We start from the raw sequence: 27,486 nt of genomic DNA, 5'->3' as shown, positions 1-27,486 counted from the left end.
GGTCGAATAATGGATCCGGACAAAGTTTACATACATTTAAGTGAGATCCGGCTTCAGAAAAGTTCATAAATGTCAATAAGTGGCCATATCTCGAGACAGGGTTGCCAGATCTAAATGTTTTAGACTCGTTGGAAGGTATTTTGATAACCTAAATAACGATGGGTCGGATGATGGATCCGGACATAGTTTACATACATTTAAGTGAGATCCGGCTTCAAAAAATTACATCAATATCACTTAAGAGGCCATATCTCGAGACAGGGTTGCCAGATCTTCAATGTTTTAGACTCGTTGGAAAGGTATTTTGATAACCTAACCAACGTTGGGTTGGATGGTGGATCCGGACATAGTTTACATACATTTAAGTGAGATCCGGCTTCAAAAAAGTACATCAATATCACTTAAGTGGCCATATCTCGAGACAGGGTTGCCAGATCTTCAATGTTTTAGACTCGTTGGAAAGGTCTTTTGATAACCTTACCAACAATGGGTCGGATGGTGGATCCGGACATAGTTTACATACATTTAAGTGAGATCCGGCTTCAAAAAAGTACATCAATATCACTTAAGTGGCCATATCTCGAGACAGGGTTGCCAAATCTTCAATGTTTTCGACTCATTGGAAAGTTCTTTTGATAAGTTAACCAACAATAGGTCGGATGGTGGATCCGGACATAGTTTACATACATTTAAGTGAGATCCGGCTTCAAAAAAGTACATCAATATCACTTAAGTGGCCATATCTCGAGCCAGGGTTGCCAGATCTTCAATGTTTTGGACTCGTTGGAAAGGTCTTTTGATAACCTAACCAACGATGGGTCGGATGATGGACCCGGACATAGTTTACATACAGTGAAGTGAGATCCAAATATATGTGAAAACACATTTTTATACATAACTTTTGAACTACTTATCGAAACTTCAATCTGTATAAAACTCGATCTATGGGACCCTAAACCAAGTCGAATGCAACAAGTTCGGGTCAAATCGGTTCAGCCAGTGCCGAGAAACATGAGCTAGTTTGTTGGTCACATACATACATACACACACACATACACACACACATACACACACACATACACACACACATACACACAGACATTTGTTCAGTTTTCGATTCTGAGTCGATATGTATTCATGAAGGTGGGTCTACGACGTTTTTATACGAAGTTCATTTTTAGAGCAGGATTATAGCCTTACCTCAGTGAGGAAGGCAAAACCCAAACAATGATTTGTTATGGGCTACCATTTGACAGTTAGTGCTTTTGTTGTGGACTCTCATTTGACAACCGTGCAAATGTCGACTGTTGTCAATTTGCTTAGGTCGGAATAGGGTTGCCATCCCCCCAGGTGGAGATGAGAGCAGCCGGCAATGGATGGTTGTTATGGTGATGAGAATCTGGTTTCGGTGAAGTTGGTCCTATGGGATCGTCCATAAACAACGTGGACACTTTTTTTTGAAAATCTCAAACAAAACTCTTTACATGATCATCAACTCTTTACCTCTGAACTTTTATGATTTAAAATTACCCGAAAGGTACGACAAAATCGTGTTTTTCGCAAAGAATTACATTTCGGCCATTTTTGATGACCTTCTCCAAAGTTTATCGCGTTCTTCAACGAGACTTCTTCGACCCTGTTTGCATACGCATCCCACCGAAGCAAGTGTGGCCATTCCGGATCATGTTTATTCGAGAGTTGTGCGATTACTTTCCCCGTGCGATTCGAGAGATGTGGTTTATCGCCAATGTGGCCCCGCCAGTTTAACGGTTCCTTAACGGTCGCAAAGACTTGCTCTCGCTGTCTCGTATTACTGGCGGGCGTTATGGTCGTTAAATTAAGTGAAATGAGCACGCCACCACCGCCACCGCCGTTTTATTCAGCGGTGCGGTTGTTGTTGTTGGTTTGATGATGATTCGAGATTTGCTCTTCACGCTCCAAGTGTGTAGATTTTAAAGCGGGGAAGGCGGGGTAAAAAGGCAGTTTTCAAGAATTGTTAAAGTTTGAACTATTTTCAACCAATTTTCTCAGCAAATTTAAGGTTATGTCAAATTTGAATCTAATGCACCCCAACTTCCCTTCCCCAGACCCAATGGGATTATGATCAGAAGAGTTGTAAAGAAAGCTCGGCTTCGCGCGCTGAGTATGCAGCATAAATCCGAACGTGCCATGAATTAGCATCGTAATTATGTTATTACCGACCTGCTGCTGCTGCTACAAACTCCGCTCATTCAGGGATTAGCCCGTTCGTACAGCGCGCACTCGAGGAACGGCTTTTAGGCCACGACTCACGACTCGGATTGATGGACGACCGTTAATTGCCACGGGGGAAACGGGTTGCCATAATGACCCCCACCAACCCAACAGGTGGGAATTTGTCGAACAAATCGCGCCTGATTTGAGAGTTGGAAATCACCGCACACAGGTCTTTCAAACTTAATTAAAACTGCGCCGAAAACAGTTTATCTTAAGCGATTTTCTTGCCCGCTTTACGACCTGTTTATTTTCCTTGGACAACACTTTAGTGAAAGCGCCAGCAGTGACACGCAACGGTTTGGTTACACCATCAGTCTAGTGTGGTTCTAAATTTCAAATTTCGTTCCCTTTTGTGTCGCTGTTCTACCACCACTCAAGCGAAAACACTTTTAATCTAGTTGGTATAGTCATTGGCAATTTCTAGCAACATCGCGTGGCGTGAGTTCAATTCCCACTAGGGTCTCACGAACCACCCTATCCGTCGCGCGTCCACTCTCAACGGGGTACCCCACTCCAAGCGCGCGTCGTCATTCCCTTTCTTATCTCATTACCCTCGAAATGTCACTTTCCACGGCACCCAAAGTTTCGCGTGACACCGCGACTTTTTCAGCAGCACAAAACGGTAAAACAAGCAAAAACAACAATCTCCACGCGCTCGCCCTGGGTTCGCGCAAAAGTTTTTTTTTTTTAATATTTATTGACGCTTTATCGCGCGTTGAATATTATTATTATTGCCTACCTGGAGCTACCCCGGGCGCGAGCACCACGTTCGGACCTCAAACCTGTTCGGGAGGCATTTTTGTCGGCGTTCGGGGCCGCTCTGGGAGATCGCGACGACCAGCGGCCCAGGTCTCTTATTACATGCATTTTCAATTTGGTCAATTTTACGCAGCACGTAACGAGACTTAAGGCGGGTGTCCGAATCGAGGGGGGTTGTTCAATGGCTGGTGAAATCAATTTTTGAGCGGTCCAGAGCAGTTTGGATGGTGGGCTTTGGGTGCAGCTGATGAGAATTTAAATGTATTCATTTTTTTTTTGTTTTTTGACGAATACGATTTTTTTAAACTATATTTTATATTTGAAACAAATGTAAAACGATAAAGTTGTTTTTTTGCAAAGTTGTAAGTATTAAAAAGTTTACACTTGATAAAACAATTGTTTGCATAAACTTTTTAATTTTTAAAACGTGATTCAAAGTACATAAAATGTATAACTATTAATAAATTAAGGTTTAATATTTACTCAAAAGTGTACAATGGGCTATAAGGGTTATTAAATGATCGCTGACGACGCTAACTTAAAGTTCTTTCAAATATCGAGCAGTCCAATCAGTGACAGATTCCTTTTCGAGCCTTTATTATAACACAAAGAGAAGATCTCTCACTGACGGGTTGAATAAAGGCATCACCTTTAGCAAAATTTGTAAATCCGGTATCTATAAATGATGTAAATATCACCAATACATTTTAATGATGGCACCCCGATCGATGGCTGTGTGATCGCATTGAAACGAATATGAAGTAACGTATCGATAATTTTGAAAATTACGAATTGCCTTATATAGCCGAATCTCAAAACGCAGAATCTTAATATTAAAAGGACAGATTCTGTTGTTTGCTCAATCTGCCAACCATCATTAAAATCTTACAGAAAAAAAAATAAAATAAAAACTAAAAATTTCATTTTTTTTATATAATTTAAAAAAATTAGTAGTTTTAAGAAAATTTCAAACGTGAATTCAAAATCAAATTAAATACAAAAAAAAAACAAAATTAAAAACCAGTAAGGCCGTTGCAATTATTTTTCAAAGTTTATGTCGCCCCAGACACCTTCAAAATTGGTCTGAAAAATCAAGGGGACGAAAAAAAAAATTCCAAAAAACATCAAAACTTTCAATAAAAACTAACTTAATCCACCTATGTGGTTGGAGCCTTCCTCACAACAATGGCTGTACACAAGTTTCATCTATTTTTTAGATCCGGCTTCCAAAAAGTACATCGATATCACTTAAGTGGCCATATCTCGAGACAGGGTTGCCAGATCTTCAATGTTTTGGGCTCGTTGGAAAGGTATTTTAATAACCTAACCAACAATGGGTCGGATGGTGGATCCGGACATAGTTAACATACATTTAAGTGAGATCCGGCTTCAAAAAAGTACATCAATATCACTTAAGGGGCCATATCTCGAGACAGGGTTGCCAGATCTTCAATGTTTTAGACTCGTTGGAAAGGTATTTTGATAACCTAACCAACAACGCCTCGTAAGCGGTAGATCGGGGTTCAAATCCCGGCTCGGACCAACACAACTGGTGATCTTTTCCCTTCTGGAATCGATTGCTTAGTAAAGGGAAGGTAGTGTATCGTCACAAACTGGACCTTATCACGACACCTTAGGGAGGCGACCTATGGAATGTTATCATTAACCCTAACATGTTAACATTAAGTTGAGAATGAAACTGCCACTGAATCCGCTTTGTAAATGCCGGCCCCGATACTCTTCAAGGGTGTTCCCCTCAGGAACAGGGAAAGATTTACTTTTTTTTTTAACCAACAATGGGTCGGATGGTGGATCCGGACATAGTTTACATACATTTAAGTGAGATCCGGCTTCAAAAAAGTACATCAATATCACTTAAGTGGCCATATCTCGAGACAGGGTTGCCAGATCTTCAATGTTTTGGGCTCGTTGAAAAGGTCTTTTGATAATCTAACCAACAATGGGTCGGATGGTGGATCCGGACATAGTTTACATACATTTAAGTGAGATCCGGCTTCAAAAAAGTACATCAATATCACTTAAGTGGCCAAATCTCGAGACAGGGTTGCCAGATCTTCAATGTTTTAGACTCGTTGGAAAGGTATTTTAATAACCTAACCAACAATGGGTCGGATGGTGGATCCGGACATAGTTTACATACATTTAAGTGAGATCCGGCTTCAAAAAAGTACATCAATATCACTTAAGTGGCCATATCTCGAGACAGGGTTGCCAGATCTTCAATGTTTTGGGCTCGTTGAAAAGGTCTTTTGATAATCTAACCAACAATGGGTCGGATGGTGGATCCGGACATAGTTTACATACATTTAAGTGAGATCCGGCTTCAAAAAAGTACATCAATATCACTTAAGGGGCCATATCTCGAGACAGGGTTGCCAGATCTTCAATGTTTTAGACTCGTTGGAAAGGTATTTTGATAACCTAACCAACAATGGGTCGGATGGTGGATCCGGACATAGTTTACATACATTTAAGTGAGATCCGGCTTCAAAAAAGTACATCAATATCACTTAAGTGGCCATATCTCGAGCCAGGGTTGCCAGATCTTCAATGCTTTGGGCTCGTTGAAAAGGTCTTTTGATAATCTATCCAACAATGGGTCGGATGGTGGATCCGTACATAGTTTACATACATTTAAGTGAGATCCGGCTTCAAAAAAGTACATCAATATCACTTAAGTGGCCATATCTCGAGACAGGGTTGCCAGATCTTCAATGTTTTGCACTCGTTGGAAAGGTCTTTTGATAATCTATCCAACGATGGGTCGGATGATGGACCCGGACATAGTTTACATACATTTAAGTGAGATCCGACTTCAAAAAAGTACATCAATATCACTTAAGTGGCCATATCTCGAGACAAGGTTGCCAGATCTTCAATGTTTTGCACTCGTTGGAAATATCTTTTGATAATCTAACCAACGATGGGTCGGATGATGGACCCGGACATAGTTTACATACATTTAAGTGAGATTCGGCTTCAAAAAAGTATATCAAAATCACTTAAGTGGCCATTTCTCGAGACAGGGTTGCCAGATCTTCAATGTTGTGGACTCGTTGAAAAGGTCTTTTGATAACCTAATCAACGATGGGTCGGATGATGGACCCGGACATAGTTTACATACAGTTAAGTGAGATCCAAATATATGTGAAAACACATTTTTATTCATAACTTTTGAACTACTTATCGAAACTTCAATCTGTATAAAACTCGATCTATGGGACCCTAAACCAAGTCGAATGCAACAAGTTCGGGTCAAATCGGTTCAGCCAGTGCCGAGAAACATGAGCTAGTTTGTTGGTCACATACATACATACACACACACATACACACACACATACACACACACATACACACACACATACACACAGACATTTGTTCAGTTTTCGATTCTGAGTCGATATGTATACATGAAGGTGGGTCTACGACGTTTTTATACGAAGTTCATTTTTAGAGCCGGATTATAGCCTTACCTCAGTGAGGAAGGCAAAAAGAAGACTAATCAACTGAAAACAATCTTAAATGCATTTTTCTGCATTGATAATCAAATTTAGCATTGTTAGGCTTATACAAAAATGTTCTGAATTTTTAATAAAAATCCAATGAACAGTCCGCCAAAATTTTATTTTTTGCAAAAAATATTTTTTTCGTCAATACTTGGATATTTTGGAAACTTATGATGGCAAAACAACTGGACAGGTGTATAATACATTTTAAAACACTTTTTTCATTTAAATGTTGAAACCGTGGCTCGTAATTTGAATTTTTACATTTTTTATTTTTTGCCCCCCTCGACTTTGGTTAGAGTCGGGGGACATAAACTTCAAAAAACGTTGCTTAATTCACCTTTAGGTAGGTGGTGCCTTCCTTACATTCATAAAGTTAATACAAAAAGAGTATAAATAAGACTTATTTTTATCAAAATATCTGAGATCCGGCCTAAAAAAGTGTATAAATAACAATTAAGTGGTTATAACTTTTGATAGGGTTGTCAGATCTTCAACGTTTTAGGCTCATTGGAGAGGTCTTTTGATTACCTATACAAAGACAGGTCGCATGGTGGATCCAGACAACGTTTTCATCAAAATATTTGAGATCCGACCTCCAAAAAGTGCATAAATAACACTTAAGTGCTTATAACTTTTCATAGGTTTGTCAACGTTCAACGTTTCAACGTCGTTGGAAAGGTCTTTTAAATACATTTTTAAAATTGTATAGTATGACGGGTTTTCTTACAAAAACCACCCTTTTTACAATCTTCCGGACTTTATTCGAAATCGTTTTTTAAGCATAACTTTTAAAGTACTTTACCAAACTTCATAATATTAACTAGGGTCTTGTGGGACCCCAAGACGGATCGAATGAGACCAAAATCAAATCCAAATTCTTGAAATTTAAAATTTAATTATTCCAAAAACAATTAATTTAAGGATAAAAAAATTAAAATCTTAACTTAAAAGGACAGATTTTGTTGTTTGCTCAAACTGAAATAAAGATGAGGGCCTACCTATTATCATTAGAATTTTACAGAAAAAAAAAACTAGAATTAAAAAAAAACAAAATTAAAAACAAAACAAAAACAAAACATTATTTTTTTAATTATAATTAAAAATTGAGAAATTTCAAGAAAACTTCAAACTTAAATTTAAAAATCAAATGTTATTCAATCAACAAAATTAAAAACCATTAAAATTTAAAAAATCTGAAATTCAAAATATTCATAACATAAAAAAATTAAAAATTTCAAATTTTAAATAATTAAAAAAAACTTAAATTTCAAAATTCTTAAAATTCAAAATACAATTAATTCAAAAAATAAAATTTAAGGATGAAAAAATTAAAATTCTAAAAACCGAAAAAAACAGAATTTAAAAAAACGATATGCCTCTGTAATGCTTCAAATGAAAAATTCAAAGAAAAAAGAAATTCAATCAAACAAAATCAATATATTAAAAAATCAAATTCAAAAATAAGAAATTCAAAATTCTAGGAATTTGTTACTAACCTTAAATATGACTCTGAAACGGTCTGATTTCCAGAAAACATTTTAGAACTGAACAAACTTTACTCTAAATTACTTTGTCAAACTTTGCTCTGGAGATACTAAAATGTCTGTTACAAAAATCTTGGTGCAAAAGCTCTGGTTGATGTGCACCGTTAAAAATTTCGAAATTTGAATACTTTAGAACACTCAATTTTTTTTAAGAACTAAGAAATTCAAAAATTTGAGAATGGCAAATTTTCAATAAAAAAAATTAATAGATGTCGGGGTTGGTGGTGTAGCGTCATTTTTCGAGGCGAGATTCTGACAAGACAATCTATAGATCGACTGTTCGAATCCCGGGTGGATGGGAGCCAGGTGTCAAAAGAGGTTTGGAATGTCTAACCGTTTCAAACCTTCGGACATCTAGTTTCGAGTAGGAATCTTGCATTGAACGCCAAGGCTATAGAGCAAACACTTTTATTTGAGATTTTTTTCGGTTTTTTTATCCATGGAATTATTTCATTCCTAAATTTTTCAATTTGGAGTTATTTTTTTTTTTTGTCTCAAGATTCATTTTTTTAATATTTTGAAAATATTTATTTTTTCCAAAAAATCTCAATCAAAGGAAAATCGATTATGACAGATTTTGATGCATTTTTTTCCTATGCGTGTACATTTTCAAAATTGTGATGTTAGTGTTCAGGGATTTAAAAAAAAGTTCATTTTCATACGTTTATTAAAATAAGCTCCTAAAGCCCTATGTAATATTTTATGTACAACTTTTTTTTCATTTTATTGCAAAGCAAATAAATAGACAAGACAACTGTCAAGTAGGAGCTTGTCTATTAGTGAAGTTAATTTTGGAAAATTGAATTAAAATTCCTTTTTGTCGGTGCCCCAATTTATCAGTCCGGCAAATGTTCAACATCTGATACGTCTTGCAGCAACGCTGTATCCATAATATCCTCGAGAGAAACGGTGTCAACCCAGTCCACAAAAGATGAAACGAGAGTAACATTCCCGGCGGGACATGTCCCCGTCATGTTTCAGGTTGTCAAAAAAGCCCACAAAGATCCCCGAAGATTTTGCATTATTTCTTTTTTTCTGTTACTACTCTGGTTCAACAAGAAAAATAGCTTTGCACGAGGACCGACGATGGTATCACACAGCAAAACACAACAATGAAGCGCCCCCGTTGTCGTTGTTGTTGTTACTTTTGCCGAGCGCGGCGGGAGCGAACGTGTCTGGAACCGCGCGGCGAACACAACAATAACACATTTAGCGCTTATAAACATGCTAATTTACATATACAGAAAAGCCAGCCAGAGAAAGAGAGAGGAGAGGAGGAGAGGGAGACCAACAACAAATCCGAGATGCAAAGAGAGATCGTTTGTCGAAAGCTGGCAGATTTCGCCGTTGGGTGCACAGTGAAAAAAAACGTGGCCGAAACGGTAGAGGCGACGCTCCGTGTCGCGCACTCTTGGTTCAAATCTCGCTCGTTGCATTTTTCACAACTTTTTTTTTTCGCGGTGTCTTTGACCACCAGCATCAGGCAAAATTCGCCCATGAATATGCAAACGCAGCTGGGATGGCACTTTTTTTGTCAGCTTGATTCCTCTGACTTTCGTTTGGTTTGTTGTGATGCTGACTTTTTTCGTCGGGTGGCGAATTTTTAACCGGCGAATCGTGTGCTCTTGGTGTGAATGGATTGTCGCGCGCGGGCTTTGATTGTGAGCAAAACAACGAAAACAAAACAAAAAAAAACGTCAAATCGCGTGCATAAACATGGTGCTTTGCAGATTTTTAAAATTCATTATCTCGTCGTCGTGCGTATTTGATGCGGGACGGTCTGTCGCAAAGATGGAAAAACAGTGATAAATATTTGACAAAAGATTATGCAAAAGACGCGCTAAACGAGTTGACCGAAAGGGGACGTGTCCTCGATGAGTGAAGAGAAAATTGCAAATTGAGGTCATGAGGTTGGGGTCTGCACTAGAAAATGATCTCAAAAAATAAATCATAAATTCAATTGTTTCTTGTTTCTTGTGTTTTTTTTGTGTTTCTAGTGTTTCTTGTGTTTCTTGTGTTTCTTGTGTTTCTTGTGTTTCTTCTGTTTCTTGTGTTTCTTGTGTTTCTTGTGTTTCTTATGTTTCTTGTGTTTCTTGTTTCTTACTTGTGTGATAACTTTCCTAAACTGTATTCCCACCGCCAGCTTCCTTTCCCAGCAATCATTACGCTATTTGTCACGTCAACTCTATATTTCACCCTCGAAACCCCCCTCTTTAAAAAGAAAAATCCCGCTCTCACGGCGGTAATTCCCAATTCGTGGGGTCCATTAGCATAAATTTTCCATCACTTTACTTCCCAGCCAAAAGAGTGTGCAGTGCAAAATCGCGCTATTAGCACCCGTCGCGTCTGCCTTGGTCGACCCAGGTCGACAAAGTCGACTTAACGCTCCCCCCACGACACAAGTAATCCCTTAACCTTCCGAAACCAGAGCAGTTTGAGGGTGGGAAATACAAATCACTTTCCCACCATATTCAGCATAACCTGAAAAATTGGGGTGGTGGTGGTTTTGGTGACGAGTTGCAATGCATACAAAGCAGCCACCAGCCAGAAACGCGCTTATGCTTATGTTTATGCTGTGCGCTTACATTATGTTAAAGGGACGACACCGAACGACAACCTGATGGGCGATAAGTTTTCGGTGTCAAAACATAATGCACACCTCGTCGTCCTTCTCGTGTTTTTTTCGTCGACTTGCTGAACCAGCTTCAGACCCGTGTAGAGTAGGGCAAGAACATCAGCATCCAAATATGCGTATCTTGTATATTTTAAAGTCTCACTGCCCTGGTTGGTTGAAATGTTGGAAACCACCGAGATGTTCGTATATGGTGGCACATGTAAACTGGAAGCTGGGGTAACTTTGGCTTGAATCAATGCTGCTGTATTGCGATGTGTTTTATTCCAAATTATTTTTAAATGCAGCAAAAAATATTTTACATCAGAAACTGGTGAAATTTGCATCAGTTAATGTTGCATTTCTCATTTTTACACTTTTTATTACACAGTAAAAAGAAGTAATCCAGGCCTGGTTGTTAAATTATTTTTTGCATTATTTTATGGTATTTAATGTAATATTACATCGAGAAATATGTAGCCTATCAGTTTGGGAAATCTACCTGCGAACATTTTTAGACTCATAGAATAGGAGTTTATCCTTACCACTCTTCATCGGTTTGATAGCCGATTTGGCTAAGGCGTCAGTCCTCGCTGTTGGTGCTGGGTTCTAATCCCGTCGGTTGCATTTTTTTTTTTGCGTAGAAAAACTCTACATGCAATGTTTAATATTACATGACTTTTTTCACAAAGGTGATGTGCATGCAATTTTACCATCGGACTTTTTGATGTGTAGGTAAAATTTAAGGTACTAAGGCCAGCCAAAATCGCGATTTTTTTACTTTGTACTTTGGTTTTTCCATAAAAATCTCCATACAAACTTTCATAAAAACGTTCGAAAACTCGTATCTTGAGAAGGGATTTTCTGATCGATTTGGTATCTTGGGCAAAGAAGTAAGTTTAAAAAAACTTGGCTTTGATAAAATTTACCATCTGATCAATTTTCTACGAAATTGGTCTTTTTCTGAAATTTTAATTTTTGTATTTTTTAATCCGACTGAAACATTTTTGGTGCCTTCGGTATGCCCAAAGAAGCTATTTTGCATTATTAGTTTGTCCATATAATTTTCCATACAAATTTGGCAGCTGGCCATTCAAAAATGATGTATGAAAATTCAAAAATCTGTATCTTTTGAAGGAATTTTTTGATCGATTTGGTGTCTTCGGCAAAGTTGTAGGTATGGATATGGACTACACTGAAAAAAATTATGCACGGTAAAAATTTTTTTGGTGTTTTTTTATTTAACTTTTTGTCAATAAAACTTGATTTGCAAAAAAACATTATTTTTAATTTATTTATTTTTTGATATGTTTTAGAGGACATCAAATGCCAACTTTTCAGAAATTTCCAGGTTGTGCAAAAAATCTTTAAGCGAGTTATGAATTTTTGTATCAATACTGATTTTTTCAAAAAAATGTAAATTCAAATTTGCAATCAAACAGTACTTTAATAAAATTTTGATAAAGTGCACCGTTTTCAAGTTAAAGCCATTTTTAGGTGACCTTTTTTCATTTTTTAAAATTAGTGCACATGTTTGCCCACTTTTGAAAAAAATATTTTTGAAAAGCTGAGAAAATTCTCTATATTTTGCATTTTTGAATTTTGTTGATACGACCCTTAATTGCTGAGATATTGCCATGCAAAGGTTTAAACCAGGCCTGCCCAACGTCCGGCCCGCGGCCGTATCCGGCCCGTGAAGCCATTTCATCCGGCCCGCGACGACTTTAAAAATAGTCTATGACCGGCCCCTAACGCTGATCATGAAATATTAAATAAAAAAATTGAGTGTCTAAATAAAAATAAATTTTTTTTTGCAATAAAATGTTGTGAATTCATTTTGATTTGGATTTGTAATTTTGAAATATGTTTTCTTTCGAATGCATCATGTCATTTCTTTATTGAAAGTTTCAGAATCAACCAATAAACTGTAAAATGGCGCAAGATAACGAAATTACCCATTTCGTAAAAATGCTAAATAAAAAATAAACTTGTATCGCTGTCTAAAAATGCACAAAAGACATTTTATTTAAAATTTTACAATTTGTACCATGTTTACTGCAAATTGAAGCTTTTCTTTTTTGAGGAACTTGATTAAAATTGATTCTTTCAATAAGTGAGTAAGCAAAACAAAGTATTTTTTTAGTAAAACTTTGCAGTGATTAAGTTTTGTTTGAAAAAGCTTACAGACAGTCATACTGAAAATTAAGATTGCTGCAAAAAATTCGGTAGTAAAATAGTACTGTGTGCGGACGGAGAGGATAAATCCCGAAATTACTGAGAGTACTTTACTCATGGTTCATTTTCCAAAAAAGTTCATCTATCAAAAAAAGTACCGGTACCGAGACTCGAACCCAAGACCTTCGGCATATTGAACCGTGCCTTTGCCGTATGGGCCACCATGGTTCGGTGACTAAATTGCGGTCGTTTGTCCATATAAGCCACTCATAGGATGAACTGTTCCAATGAACGAATGAACACGCGAGAGGACTATACTCTCGCAATATAGCACTTTCCTCACGTTTCTTTTCGTGAGGACTATCCCGTCGTTCTTTAACTTTGGGTTTATAGTTATTTATTTATTAGTTATTTATGATGGATTTTCATTGATTGAATATTTTCATAAGTGATTTTCAAATCTCTTTTCATTGCATTAATTTAAATTCTATTTAATGATGTTCTAATTTCTAAAGCATTTCTTGAGTTTTCTTTTTTAAGGGTCCTTTAAACATACACCCAAAACTGGGCAGCACTAGTCCGAGAGGATAATGGCCTCGAGACGAGAGAATAGTGGTACCATTTACGGACACAGAGAACACGGCTCGAGATGGGTGAAAGTGTTATTCTCTCGAGGTTCATTTGCAAAAAAAAAATAAAAGTGTCGACTACGGGAATCAAACCAGAGACCTTTGACATACAAACCCAATGACTTAACTGCCTCGGCCACCACAGCTTGGTGAACAAAGAGTGGTCAAAAGTCGATGTATGTCACCTGTTAGAGATTTATTGTTTCAATTAACGAATGAACTCATTTGTTATGGCGGTGTGAGTTGGTAGCATTATTCTCTCGATTTTGGCACTGAGCCTTTAATAAATTTTGAGGGAACGATTCACTCGACTCGAAATTTTGGGTGTAGCATTCATTTAACTTAACAACTTATAACTTTTTATAAACCCTTATGAAAGATGAGATAATGCTTATTTAATACAAAAATTGAGTTGTGATTTCCGATTTATACATAAAAAAAAATATTTTTCATAATTATTCTTTATAAAATGAAACTTAGTAAACATTTTTCTAGAAAACTACAACAACACAAACGACCTATTACTCGTTTGACAGACGTCAGTTTTGATCTGAAGTTTGAATGGAAAAAAATAAAATGAAAATGGTCATTTTTGGAAGCTAATAACTTTTTAGCAAAAAAATCCTAAAAATATGGTATCGTTTTTGAAAATCATACCATGTAATTTGAACACTTTGTTCGTGGTTCCCATTTTCATGAACGCTTGTTCACGATTTTGGGAACTCTGTTTTCTCTCTTTTTTTTTAGGCACAAAATTTATGTTATTATATATGTAAATTGAATCATTGTGATACAGTAGGCTTTTTTGAACTATTCAATTCACAAATTACTTTCGGTCATGCTAAGGTCAACTCGCGAACACGCAAACTTAATCCAACTCCCGTTGACGGTACCGGTTGACCGACCGAGCTGCTCTCTGCTACTCTGTACGTACAACATGCAACAAAGTTCCTGGCCAGGATCAAAACGACGAGCATAATGCGGTGTGGTGCCCTTCTCATGTTTTACTGGTGGCCCCCATCAGAATAAACCAGGTGAACCCGAACCCTGAAAGGGCAAACCTGAAATATGTGAAACGATATACCCTTTTGCATGTGTGTGTGTGTGGGTGTGTGTCTGTAAGTGTGCACGCGCCAGTACGTCACAATACGGCAGGAGGAGACAAAATCAGCAAAAAGTGAATGCAGTTTCACCTTGTTGCACCACCTCTCTTCCAGTTACCCCTCACTCTCGTGGAAATCGTCCAAGCCAAATGGTTTATTTTATGTGAGTATGTCTCGAATGAACGACTCGAAATAAGCTGCATGGAAAGCACACTCGAAATGACTCTCTCCCTTGGCTTTGGGGTTGGCTGCAGTCAGCCAGTGACTAGATTTTACTTGCAGCTAGTTACTTGCACTACACTCTGTTGCTGAAAGAGTGATACAAATTTGAGTCAAACTTTGATCATAATTTGTTTTTAGTAAAATGTAAAAAAAAATACCGAACGAATTCAACTTTATTTTTTTCAATAAATTAAAAAAAATACAACTGACAGTGACATACAGCAAAATGTAGCAACTCGCGGCGGTGACCAACCAGCAGCGGGGCAAGAGAAAATCGAGAGAAATCAGGTTATGCAAAGAGGTCAATTACAACCGGGCCATCGCATCAGCCAAGAGGCGAGAAACAGACGAGTTATCGCGAAGTGAAAAAAAAAACGAGAGAGAAAACAAAATTAAAAGAACCTGATGAGAGGACGACGGACTTGTCGAGAAGTGGAAATCATGCAAATCGAGAAGTGATCTGCAAGTGATTAAGAGTAATTCAAATTAGCGTTCGGGAATAACTGGTCTGCTGGCAAGTGGCCAGAATTGGGTTGCATTTGTAATTTTGAATGGAGTGCCCTTTGTTTACCTCTCTTGATGTCTTTTGTTTTAATTCGAGATTGTAGCTTATCACACTTCATGGACTTTTTTGTGAGGTTTTTTTTCTATCTTTTAAAATGTTATTTGACAAACTGAACAGCAGGAAAAGATAAAGAAAATTCAAACATGGTGCTATTTTCTAACATTGAAAACATTTCAAGCAGCTTCCAATGCCTCAACTTTTGACCTTCACAGATCCACAAAATTCGATTTCAATCCTGCGATATTAAACAAAAACCGTGACAGCTCCGTGCAATGTTGACACTTGCCATACAAAAAAGTCAGATTCGAAAGTTTTTATTTTGTTTATTTTTTAGGCGCAGGCGAAAAGTGAAATTTGAGACACCATAACGATCAAAATGGCTGTTTTCCCAAAAACTAGAGAATTTTGGCATCAAATATTGGAAACAAATATTTTAAACATTGTACCCATTGTATCTGGTACATTTCGACGAATGTCGAAATGCCATACAAAAAAGTCAGATTCGAAAGTTTTTATTTTGTTTATTTTTTAGGCGCAGGCGAAAAGTGAAATTTGAGACACCATAACGATCAAAATGGCTGTTTTCCCAAAAACTAGAGAATTTTGGCATCAAATATTGGAAACAAATATTTTAAACATTGTACCCATTGTATCTGGTACATTTCGACGAATGTCGTTTCGCCGAATCGCATTTTTTGTTACTCGCTTATGCAAACTTGTAAGGAGTGACAAGATATTAATATAATAATATAAAAAGTAAACAACCTCTCATCTTCGAATGAATGCAAAAAATCACAGAAATATTTAATTAATTTTCTTTAAAAATGCAAAAACGCACAATAATTATTTAAAATGATATACTGAACTAATAAAAGAATTGCTCGTGTTTCAAAGAATGCAAAAACTCACAGATTATATTTTGTATGTAAACTCAACTATTTTGTTAAAATGCTCAGTTTGAAAAATCCATAAGCTCACAGAATTAATTCACAATTCTATGCTAAAAATAACAAATAGCTTAAGTTTGAAACAATGCAAAAACGCATATGTTATTTCTAGTGCTTATGTTTGAAAGAATGTATAAACTATCAGAAAAAATCGGGTCTAGCTCATTTCCCCGAATGACATTTACCCGAATGCCATTTCCCCGAAAATCATTTCCCCTAATTGGCCACATCCCCGAATATCACTTCTCCTAATCAGCCACATCCCCGAATGCCATTTCCCCGAATATCATTTCCCCTAATCGGCTATATCCCCGAATGCCATTTGCCCTAATCGGCCATTTCCCCGAATGCCATTTCCCCGATGTGACACTTACGCTAATTGCCGTTTATTTAAATTTAAATTTTCCCGAATTTTCATATTCCCTAATCTTTATTTTCGCTAAAGCCTTTTTCCATGACTAACAGTTATTTTCTCTCTCAATTTTACCGAACAAACAGCTTTTCGGGTATTCTGTTGATTAAATGTTGTAAATTGGGTAGTAAAGCCCTTTGTAAAATTTTTGAACAACGGTAGGAAACACGATTAAAAACCATTTCTGATGACGTTTTTTTATTTATGCAAAAAAAAGTTATTAACAAGACAACATTTTTTCGATGGATCAACTATGGTCCCCTTGGAACGAGCTGTCAAGTAGGAGCTTTTCTGCCAAGAAGGGCCGGGAAGTGAATTTTTAAAAATTGAATTAAAAATCCATGTTAAATCCTTTGCGGTCGTTCAAAGGGTCATTGTACTTAGAAAAATAAGCTTTATCATTGTGAACACTAATATCAGCTTAATTTTAGGACCCAATTACAGTCCAGACTCGATTATCCGAAGCCTCGATTATCCGAAGTTTCGATTGTCCGAAGTTCGATTATCCGAAGTGAAATTTTTCCGAGGCCTTCGGATAATCGAGTTGTTGTGTGTTCAAGAACCCAAAAATCGAACAAATAGGTTCAGGCTGGTACAAATTTTATTTAAAGTTTTTATGGATTATACTTTTCGCAAAATCCAAAACTAGCAATGTGAATAAAATGATCAGTGTGAACTAGGTTCTGTATTACGAAAATCGCACGGTATGTTTTCTGAATCATAAAAAATAACAAAACTTCTATTGCATTATTATTATCATGTCTATAAATAAAAAGTATTTGGTTTGAGAATATATAACAAAAAGTCTGTAACAATATTCATTGTATATGAATGAATAGTACCAAACCTTTCAACACTCTTTCCCCCCCTAAAATGCTACGTCTGTCCTGAGTGAATCCAAAAAGAAAGTTGATCATTCAAGGCCAATACAAACCTTTCAAGAAATATTATATGTGGTTTGATGTGATAAAAATTGCCATCATTTTTTTCTTATAAAATGCTATTTCCCCGTACGCGGTCAAGCGGAAATGCCCGGTGCCCAGGAGCGCGCGCGCTCCGGGGCACCGGGCATTTCCGTTTGACCGCGTTCGGGGAAATGGCATTCAGGGAAATGACTATTCAGGGATATGACTAATCGGGTAAGTGGCATTCGGGATTGTGGCCTATTCGGGAAAATGACTTTCGGGGATGTGGACGATTAGGGGAAATGGGAAATTCGGGTAAATGGAATTCGGGTAAATGACTATTAGGGGAAGTATATTTTCGGGGAAGTGGCATTCGGGGAAATGTCCCTTCGGTAATATGGGTTTCGGGGAAATGTCATAGATTCGAAAAAATCAATTGATTTGCTTAAATAGAATGAAGAAACCTAATGCGAAACATATTTTAAAATTCAGTCTATTTGGTTAAAATATGGCTTAAATTTAGAAATCAGTTTGAATGACTTATTTTGAATAAAATCAAAAACGGCCAATAAAAAACATTTTTCAAACATATGATAAGCTGACATTATTATCCTCAACAATATTCTCATTGAAAACTAAATTATTCTTGTTTCAACTGCAACAGTCTACCTTTATTTTGAGATGTTTGTCAGGTTAATTGTGTACAATTTATTATATTTTGGAAATTATTGGCAAATAAATAAATTTAAACCAATAAAAACTAATTTCATTCACTTAAGTTATCTGTACAATCTTTGGGAAAAAAACATCAAAGCATGGTTGCAAAAAGACTTACAAAAATACCGTTATACAGTACCTCAGTAGTCTTGTAATGATAAATTTTCAAAAAAAATGATTGCGAAAACACAAATTTCAGGCAATCAACTTTATGATTATGTTATTCAATATACTGTTTGTTTTTATGGGCTTAAAAAATACGAAAAATAAAAACAAATATGCAGATTTTATTTAAATTATTTTCAGTTGATAACACCTTTAATTACAAAATCATTGATTATTGAAGATTTAATAAATATTGTAGGATTTCTTGTTGAAGAGAAAACTGTTATTTGGAAATTCTATCACTTGATAATTTTCAGCTAAAAGTACGAATGAAATATCTTTCATTACAAAATAATAAGCATTTCATCGCGGAAAGCTGATTTATCCCCGTATGGTGTGCAACATTTTTCATTTAGTTTATTGCAAATAATTTTGAAAGTTGTTGTCTAGGTGTCCGAAAGGCTTGTTTGTTGAGGCAATTAAGCTTCCATTCAACCCGGGATTCAAACTGGCGACTTGTAGATTGTGAGTTCAACAGCCTACCAGCGACTCTGCCGAGACAAAATCCAGGTAGACGAAAATTTCTCAATAAATTAATGAAACCAATAAATTTTAACTATGGTGTTTTTTGCTAGTGGAAATTAGTTTTTTTTACAAAAACTCATGGAAAATAAACTAAAAATTGCAAATATTGCTAAAACAGTACCGGTATCAATACGGTTCATACGCAAGGGTTAACAAGATCGTCCAAATCAGGCATGCCAAATCCAATTTCCAAACTAAAGTTAAGTTAAACTTCATTAGGCTCGACTCCCCCTCCAAAATTGGTCCCAGTCCAATTACAATCACTATCCAAACAGAACTTGTGCAGGTTGAATCACCGGTACAAGTTTCGCCGTGATTCAACCTGCTCTATACCTTCCGAATCGCTTAGATATAGCGACTACGACGATGCCGGTTCGTTATTTGAAATGCAGATCTCAGTGTCTTGCAGTCGTCACGGGCGGCCTGCTAGCTTCCACAAAGTGCACTCGTAGAAGTACATTTAGAGAGCAACTGATGAGCTAAAAGTTCTGCTCAAAAAGATTTTTGGAATCAAGTACTTTCAAGACTTCTACATCGAAATCTAAGAAAATTCTGCAAAAATATTGATTTGAGCATACCGGTCGCTCACTTAATTGAAGTGCCCCAACTGTTTGTACGTGTGACAGACAGTCGGCTCACTCCTTCGCAGATATCTCCGAGTAGCAGCTCACAACTCTCCGCCAACTCGAGTGTTGCGGTTCGAATATGCCTCCAAGGCAAACTCTCGCAAAAGAGAGTGTCGAGATGATTAATTATCAGATTAAGCAAATTAATCGTACGTTTCATAGCCAGGGTTAGGAATTTAATTGCGTCTAATTGAAATTCAGTCCCGCGAGCAAGTCACCGGTCGTCGGCGTCGTTGACGTGCCCTGGTTGGTTGTCAACGTTGAGGTTGGAAAAGGTGAAGCTTTTTAAAGTTAGCTGAACTAATTCTTGCTTGGTTTGGGTCTCAGCAATTAAAACTCAATCTGGTGGTTGGTGTCCAAACTAAAAAAACTCAGCTATACAATTTTTTTTTTTTGGTATCTTATTTGAGACCTCAACCATCAGGTTCCTAAACATTGTCAAGATGCTCAGGACTAAAGTCGGCTCTCAAAAACCCCGTCCATCTCCACCCCATACGTCGTCATCTTTGAAGGTGGGGACAACACTTTATGGCTCTATTCCTAGGAATCAGATTGGAAAACCGTTCAAGGATCTGGCGCGATAATCGACGTCGGCGTCGAGATGTGAGGGAATACCAACGCGGATTGATTCAAAGTTGTCTCACTGCTGCTGCGAGTGATTTCAATCATCAAATATGCAAACCTAAGTAGTTAACTCGATTCGACTTGTATGGTCAAATGGCACGCCGATGACGAGGGGAGGGAATTGCTTAAAGGAGAAGCTGCCGTGGATGGATATCTGCCGGAGAGGATCTATGGGCTTTGGGTGGAATTAGTGTCGACTCAACTGTCGAGTTCAGTCGCGTTCGCTGCAAGTGTGCTACCACTGGACTGGTGAGGGTTGCCATTTTTGTACAAACGAAACCGCAAACCAACCTGCTGCAAGATATACTGGCATGTGTGTGAGATGTTTGAGGTATCTTGAAAAGTCTTTGGAGCGATGTAAAGTAATGAGCTGTTAGGGAAGCCCGGATTGACCATGAGGTAGTGACCGCATGAAAATCAATTAGTGGTTTCCGGTTTCTTGTGGAGGGGGGCTATCTATCAATTACCATACCATACATTTGTTGCAGCCTGTACTGTGGAGAGTAATTTATTTGGACTGTATGCAAGACGATACCTTGAAATTTTTAAAATCTAGGATTCAATTTAAATATTACAGTTTGCTTTACGATAAGAAGGAGGACATATTATTTGACACTTCAAATATCAATTATATTTCATTCAGAAGTGTTATCAGCTAAAAACAATAAGAAATGCATTTTTCTTTTTTTTACGTTTTCAGTTTATTTTGGCTCATGAAAACAAATAGTTATATTGAATAAAACAATTATATAGTACATTGCCGCAATTGTTTGTTTTCACAGACAACAGCTGTTATCATAAAAATTAAAATTAAATTTAAAGAAAGTTTTCTTGGAAGGTTCCACTCATTTGCAAATAAAAACTAAAATTTGGAGCTGAAGTAATGTATAACCAGCCTTTTTCAGATTTTCACGTTTTGAGTTTGGTCAGCTGCATTCTGAAAAAAAAAATCACAATCAGGAAAACTGTCATATTTGAAATTACAATCTTTTGGACAGAACAAACAAACAAAACAAATTTGAAGATATTTGGTTGTATCATTGCCGAGATATAGAAATTTCAAGTTAGCAGTTTCAATAAACGGGTGCCACGATATCTCAACATTGTGTTGACCAAATCGTCTCAAAATGTTGGTAAAGACTCGTTAAACCGATTCCATGTTCTGACGAAGGCTGATTTTCAAAAGGCTTGTTTTAAAAAAAGATAAAAATATTTCTGTGTTTTTCATATAAAAAACTGTTAGTTTTTGATTTTTGAATTTTTTTAAAAGCAAATTTTAAAAATTGGGCTTCATTTTGCCCATCTCGAGATATCGTGGCAACCGTAAATCAACTCGGGGTTTAGAGAAAAACGCCTACAAAGTTTGACAGCCCGTCTTGCGCATGGCAAAATTTTTAGCTTAAATCGTCTCTTGCTCGGTTTAATCATGAAATATCCTCATGAAACTTTCAGGAGTGATTCATCTTTTGAGTGGATTTAACAAATCTGGAGTTTTCTGTTTTTAAAGGTCAAATAAACCAAATTTTCAGTTTTTGCTTTATGGGTGTTTTTTAATGACCCTGACTCAAGGCTGTCAAAAACACACAAAAAAATAAAAACTGGAAATTTGGTTTATTGGACCTCTGCAAAAAAAAATAAATCTAAATGTATGTAACCCCTTAAGCATGTTTGGGCTCGTTTAAAAATGTGTTGAATTTTTATGAAATGCCAATGTACAGCACCGCAAAAACTTTTTTTTTCAGCATTTTTTTGTCAATACTTGATACTTTGAAAACTAATGATTGCAAAACAAATAGACATGTATATAATGCATTTTTAAACACTTTTTTTTTCATTAAAATCTTGAAACCATGGCTCAATATTTAAATTATTATACTTTTTTTACCAAAACCCACATTCTTCTTAGCTTAAACATGATGAAAGGATTTATTTTATTAATCGTTGCTCACAACATAAAAGAATCTAAAATAATTTAATTGTATAAAAATAACACAATTGTGTCTCTTTCTCTTTACAGGTATTTATCATTCTTCCTACGAGTTATATCGTGAGTATACACCCAGAACTTGACATCGGCAGGAGGATAAAGAGCACGATTCAGTAGTAAAATGGTACTGTGTGCGGACTGAGAGGATAAATCCCGAAATTAACGAGAGTACTTTACTCATGGGTTCATCTTCAAAAAAAGTTCATCTATAAAAAAACGTACCGATACCGAGACTCGAACCTAAAACCTTCGGCATATTGAACCGTGCCTTTGCCGTATGGGCCACCATGGTTCGGTGACTAAGAGGTGGTCATTTGTCCATATAAGCCACTCAATAGGATGAACTGTTCCAATGAACGAATGAACACGCGAGAGGACTACTCTCGCAAAATAGCACTTTCCTCACGTTTCTTTTCGTGAGGACTATCCCCTCGTTCTTTAAGTTTGGGTGTAGTTTACATAGACGAATTTTATGAAATTAGAACAGAATACTTAACTTGTCACACATATGAGAATTTCCCCAAAACATTTGAGGTTTTCTAATGGTTGATTTATTATAATCGCTTTTTTTTACTTCGGCAGATTCTATTACAAATTTTTGACATTCTTCTACAAATTTCAGTTAATTGCGGTTCAATTTGACTTTTGAGGAATATTTGCTTAACTTTACTTGTTGATACCACTAAACAACTTAGACATCTAATTCCCATCAGCATCGACCAAATCACAAAGTCAACACGGTAATTAGATAATAAGCCCCGTAAAAATCGCACAAGGAAAAGAAACCAGCACCTTGCTGCAGTTCGAAGCTGCAGTCAGCCGCCACAACCTTCCGTGAAATTAATCGTGAAAAAACGCGCGACTGCCGTGAGCGTAATAAAAAGTTGTCATTAGCGGGCAACTTCAGGTTGTTGAGATAAAGCCACCACAAGAAGAAACAAAAAAAGCTGCTTAAGCCATGCTAAAGTACCCAAAGCATTATGGGAAAAAGGGGTGGTGATGGGGAGGGTTGCTGAGGGTGAGCAAACGCAAATTGCTGCACATAATCGTCGTCGACGAGATACGAGATAAAAAGAGGCAGATTTTAAATGTCTTCAACACACACTCACAAGGAGTCGGGCATTTCTGCAAAGCTCAGCATCCAAACATCAACCAACGCGAAAAGGGGAGAGGGAGATAAAGCCGTCCGGTTGGTTGCTTCACCAGTTGGCGAAAGCAAGAAAAGGCGAAGAGGAGTGAAAGGGATAATACTCGAGCTTTCACCAGAAGCCTCAAGGAAATGCGGTGGCGACGAGCTTTCCAGCCTTTCAACCCCAAATGACGACGACGACGACGACAAGGAAAAACCTTTACAGATTTGTGCAAACATCTGTAGAGATGTGTGTGATGTAAGAGGGGTTTTCGCTACTAATGGTTCCAACGACCCTCGTTTTTTTACGTAACAGTGGATATCAGTGGTGTGGCTTTCCTTTCCTTCTTTTTTTCTGTTTAGACACAGATTTTCCACCGAAATGGAAAACAAATAGCTGGTCGACTGTGTCGTTGAGCAATCAAGAGCCCACATTTCGAGAAAAGAAACGACGACGACGTTTTGACGAAGAGTTCTGTCCGTGTCAGGGAGAAAGCCCACAAAACGAAGAAAATGGCGATGAGAGGTACCCAATTTGGAGGGAAATTAAATAAATCGAAACGAAAACGGTGAGCCTGTGAAAACACTCGTTGGATGGCTTGTTGAGCTTTCCTGGAAGTTTGATGTCAAAATGGCGGTTGGTACTGAGAAAAGTTGTGCATTAATCGTGTATAATTTTAAATATCGTGACCATTCCTAATGATTTTTTCAAATATTAGGATGACGTACACCGGCTTTAAGATTTGTTTTGCATAGTGTAAATTAGCTAGCTAGCTTGAAATAAAACAATTGTACAAATGTGTTTAAATAATCCTGAGGAGTAGATTTCACTCCTTTTAAGGTACAAATTTTCTTTCGGAATAATGACGCAAATGTCAACTTCAAGGCAACCAAAGTGATTTTCCGTGTTTTAAAACTGATCATTTCCGCATTCTTTGTAAAACCTTTAACGAAGCATTTAGAGATATATGCAAATTTTAATCATGTCCGGTATAACAAAATTCAAGGGAAAAGTAGAAGCATCACCGTAAAAAACAAATTTCTGAACCATCATTCAAATAAAAAAATATCTATAAATATCTATGTATAAATAAATAGTTATTTAAAAGGAATTAGAATGTTTTTTGTGTAACCACTTTTTCTGAAAGTTATTGCGTTTTTGACAACGCTTTCTTCCCAATGTGGCCACAACCAAATTAATTTGAAATTTTGGATCAGCTAAAGCTTTCGGAGGACATATTGATTGATTCTTATTCAAAACATAATGAATTTGAATGAATATATATATCTCGGACCAATCAACAATGACGCAACACTTTGGACAAAAAAATGGTTTTAGACTGTATTAAAAATTCAATTAATTAAAATACTTGATCAAGTAAATAAATAATATCACAAAAATTAATCAAAATGTGTCATATTTTTGATTTTGGAAAATTCTTGTTTTCGTTCATTAAGTATTTGATGTTAAAAGTAAGGAAAAAACGAAAGACATGATTCGATTATCTTGAGTCTGGAAATTTTTTTTTGATGTTTCATGATTTTTGGCAACATAACAATCACCTCATGTGGCCAAAATCCCGTTTTTGGCTACTATAATAAAATTAAAAAAAAAACACCAAAGTTATTCATAAATTCAGTTTTTTTCAACATGCGTATAAAATAATTGAGATTGTTTTTGTTAGTTAAAAAAAACCACACAAAATTTTAAAAACACTCAATATTTTTACAAACCATGTATTTTTGAAAGAACTCTAATTTTTTTTGTTATTTTCTATACGAGTATTAAATGATCGGGAATATTTCAATCACTTAGAAATTTATAATATTTTTTTTTAATTACTCAAAGTTTTCACAAATCAACGTATCTTGGAAATAAAACTTATAATTTTAATTGTTCAGAGGATCGGGAATTTTGATTTGAAACATTAAAAATATATTTTTCCTATTTTTTTATTATTACAATATAAGTTTTAAATGATCATATTTTCGTTAATTTTAGAAGTTTATTATTTGAAAATTCTTTAAAAATCATTCATGTTCTTTTTTGAAAAGAGAATTTTTGTGAAAATTGTGTGCATTTAAAAAACTGTAGTATTCTATTATTATTTTTTCAAAAATACGTATTTTTGTGACACTGTTAAGTATTTCAAAAATTTAAATATTATTCGAAATGTACGAAACATTTCCAATAATTTTAAACCCATACTGCAACATTTTAAATTTTGAGTATTTTTCAAATATCTCATAGTGTTGGTAAAATTAAGAGTATAGTGAAAATTGAGAGTACTTTCAATTTTGTTTATTGTTATCATCGAAATCATAATTTTAGTTATTGAATGGATCGGGAATTTGTATTTGAAATATTAAAAATATATTTTGCTTTATTTTTAGTTATTACAACATGATTATTCAATGATCATAATTTCGTTGATTTTGAAAGTTTAATTTTTGAAAATATTTAAAAATCACAAAACATTCAAAATAAAGATTCAAGTTCTTTTTTGAAAAGAGGAGTTTTGTGAAAATTTTGTGCATTTAAAAAGTGTACTATTCCATTATTATTTTTTCAAAAATACGTATTTTTTGACAAAGTAAAGTATTTCAAAAAATTAAATATTTTTCCAATAATTTAAAACCCATTCTAAAAAATCATTTTTTTTTTGTATTTTTCAAATATTTCATAGTATTGGTAAAATTAAGAGTAGTGTGAAAATGTAGTGTGCACATTTTCGTTTTTTTTTTTCAAAAGTACGTATTTTTGTTTAATTTCCATGTCATTTTAACTGCAAATTAATGTAATTTTTGAAATTTGGATGATTTCCATTGAGTTATAGTTTTAAAATACTGAAAAAATAACAGTTTTAGTACATTAAAAAAAATGTTTTGTGAAAATTTTGGGTATCTTTGAAAAACTGAATTATATGTTTCAAATTGATGAAAATTCAAGATCATTTGATACCCGTAATGCAATTTTTTTCTTCTTTAAAATACACTTTTTTTAAGAAAAAATTGAATATATTCTCAACACAAATATTGTTTTGTTCGAAATGTACGAAAAATTACAAATAATTTGAAACCCATTTTGCAAAAATTCAAATTTTGGGTATTTTTTGAAAATACGTAGCAATGTGAAAATTGAGAGTATTTTCAAATATTTATATTGATTATCATCGAAATGTTTGAAAAATTCGCGATCATTTGAACACATATTTCAAAACTAAAATTTTAGATTATTTTTGCATTTGAGAATTGCATTCCAAAATTGCAGGAAAAAACAATTGTTTTTGAAATTTGAATGCAATTGCAATGCTGAAATTATCCCAATTCTAAAACATTTTTTTTTAAATATGGATGATTTTTCGTAGAGTATTAGCCAATTTCTCCCATAGAGCCAAATTTTCATAACCTCTGTTTTTTAGTAAAGCTCGCTTCGGTTATCCATCCCCCATATTAAATTTGGAATCAAAAATAGTTTTTGTGATATTTTGATAAAATGCACCGTTTAACAGTAAAAGCCATTTTTAGATTTTTTGTATTTTTTAATCTGTTTTTTTTTTTTTTTGCATAATAGTTTCCAATCTTGTCTTGTTCAATATATTTGAAAAGCTGAGAAAATTCTCTATATTATTTTTTGTTTTGGACATTGTTGATTCAACTTTTAATTGTTGAGATATGGCTTAGCAAAGAATTAAAATTACGAAAAATGAGTTTTTCGAATTGCTCCCCATTTGACCCTCAAATTTTTAATCGATGATATCTTGGAATTTATTGATTCGATTTTTTATGTTAAAAAAGTAAAACTCGTGTAAAATGTTCGCAAAAATTTGAGAAAATATATTTTTGGATTTTAGAAATCACCACTTACATTTCAAAAGGACCAAATAAATTGAACCAAAAAACCTTTATCAAATTAATTTGTTCCAATTTCTAAAATTCCAAGCCCTCTCAAAACTCCAAAGTCATTTGCCAAGCAAACAAGCGAAGCTCGCGCGAAGCCCAAGTCTGAGTCGCTCGCAATCTCCAAAGCTTGTGACGCCCACTTTTGCGCGCTG

At 35.6% G+C, this 27,486-nt stretch overlaps 1 protein-coding gene across 2 annotated transcripts in view; it reads left to right on the top strand.

Annotated features, from left to right (window-relative positions):
* Positions 1–27,486, top strand: part of LOC6050290 (titin) — a 293,026-nt gene that overhangs the window by 222,591 nt on the left and 42,949 nt on the right. The gene's annotated exons all lie outside the window — the stretch shown is intronic.

The sequence above is a fragment of the Culex quinquefasciatus genome, chromosome 3, assembly GCF_015732765.1.
Source record: "Culex quinquefasciatus strain JHB chromosome 3, VPISU_Cqui_1.0_pri_paternal, whole genome shotgun sequence".
NCBI lineage: Eukaryota > Metazoa > Arthropoda > Insecta > Diptera > Culicidae > Culex > Culex quinquefasciatus.
Note: the sequence above shows the minus strand (reverse complement) of the source record. Positions and strands in the feature narration are given on the sequence as shown.